Here is a 2,234-nt window from a genome sequence, read left to right as displayed (position 1 = left end):
AATATTATCAAACCTGTAAGAACATGCTATGCTGTAAGAGATGCTTAGAACTGCACCAGGCTGCAAGACAGATTAAACGCAGGCAGCTGTAAGTACTCGTGCCTGAACAAGGATGCTAAAAAAGAATGAATACCAGACAAACTGGCAAGAAAGGAGTTACAGGAAAGGATTTTTGTCACATCCTTTTAGATACCAAGACCATGACTGGAGCGTAGGAGCACAAAGCTTGGCAGACAATCAAACAGAGGTCTGTTCTTTCCTGACGGATACTTTTGTTCGCTACCTCTCATAGATTTGAAACCGTTGAAAATGTTTGGCTGAGGGGGCTTTAAAGAAATTCACCAGACAAGAGATTAAAAATGAAAACCATAATAAACACACTAAAAAGATTCTGACGGGGACCGTGCTGTTTTTGTTGTCGTGTCGTTTCGGTGAGTAAATTCCCCGGCAGGGTTGTCAACGGCTACAAAGGTGTCTGGATGTAGAGAGAGTTTGATGTGGGATCACTTCAGAAATCAGTTCAATCTGTTAGACAGATAGTCGACTTTTTGGGATTGTGTTTGTTACCGGAAGCCAGGGGTGAAAGTAAGGGGGTACGGCAGGGTACTGCGTACCCCTAAAAGATTTAGCGGGGGTATGTAGTACCTGCAAGAGAGGGGAGCGGCTGTCTGCTGTAAAGAATCAATGGGTTCACTGTGCAGTCGTGAGTTCACCCACTATCAGCCGTGACTGATTAGTTTTTCAAGAACAATCTAAAACGTGACTTAATCAGTTAATTAATAACTTTTTTCCCATTTCATATTGTTTCTGAACTCTTAATGCTTTACTACAGCAGACGCAATACATCGATCGCGGAAGGTTTTGAGTCGATCTCGGCATAGGTGACAAACTGAACGCAGCCAGGATGCTGAGAGCAGCACGTCCTCCTCTGGCTCCTTATCAAAAATGTTCGTAACTTTATTAAAAAAAATAAATAAATCAACAAAACGTGTTCAAATTAATGACCCAACAACAATAATGATCCCAGTAATTATTGTTTCAACAAGGTGTTGCGCAATTTTGTGAGTTTCTGTTCCATTATCAAAATAACGAGCAGAACAGGAGTTTAAAATTAACTAATCAACCACCGCTGTGTTCAGGGAGGCTTATTAATGATCGCAAAAATAAATATCAAACCTGCAAACCTAATATCGTAACGGACTGAATGTTATGTTTTTAACTAATCTCTGGTCGGCTTGTGTAGCGCAGGCGGTTGCCATGGCAATGGGTGTGTTTAAATGACAGAGAGAAAGAGAGAGACGGAGAGTAAAAAGGTGCGAGTGGTTTAGAGTTGATCACCTGTTCGGGTTGTTTTACCTTTTTTTACCTTTGCTGTGGCGCATCACAGCCGCTGTAGTTTCTGAACATTCAATAAATGAGAAACTTGGACTAATTACCTCGTTCTTTGTACTTGTTCTTTGTACAAATATCAAACACTGTAAATATGCTTCATTAAGTATTTAACAAACAAATGTCTTCTACCGCGATAATTGTGTAAAATTAAATTAATTGTCTAATATAAAAAAAATAGTTTGGTGCCAACGGGCTCAGAGTCTGAGAGGATTTTCCTTTATATCAAACAAATATTTTTTTTGCCTCTTATTTAGTGGAAATATTGATGTTGATGAGACTAAATGATAACCTTTTTCAACCTTTATAGCTCCACTGTTGAAAATGAGGCTCTAACATTCACAAATGACATTGAAATAAAGTCCAGTCCAACATCTGGTTTGAGGTGATTCCTCTGGAACCTGTTGGAGGAAAAATATCCCAACTTCAGAAGATGTTGTCGTGATCCTGTGTGTTTATTTTTAGAGTTTTCTGTGTTCAGTTTCTGTCCTGTGAGTCTCTGCGTCTTCCCCTGTTGATTGATCCCAGCTGTCTCGTTCCTTGATTACCCTCCCTGTGTATTTAGTCCCACCTGTTGTCTGTGTTCCTCGTCGTGTTTCCAGTCTGTTTCCCTGTGCTGTCGTGTGTTCTTTGTGCTCGCTGTTGTTTTGTCCCGTGCACAATTATCATTATATTCATCATCATCTTCATCTTTACCTGGGTCTGCCTGCATCCTACCTCACCACTCACCTCATCCACTAATCATGACAGATGTGCTTTTAACCTAACAGAGCTCTGTGGTTCCTCCTATCAGTATGAGAGTCAGGGTGAGGAGGCGCCATGTTAGGAAGACAAAGTGGAAGCTG

This window comes from Poecilia reticulata, linkage group LG7 (assembly GCF_000633615.1).
Source record: "Poecilia reticulata strain Guanapo linkage group LG7, Guppy_female_1.0+MT, whole genome shotgun sequence".
NCBI lineage: Eukaryota > Metazoa > Chordata > Actinopteri > Cyprinodontiformes > Poeciliidae > Poecilia > Poecilia reticulata.
This window is presented reverse-complemented; position numbering follows the sequence as displayed.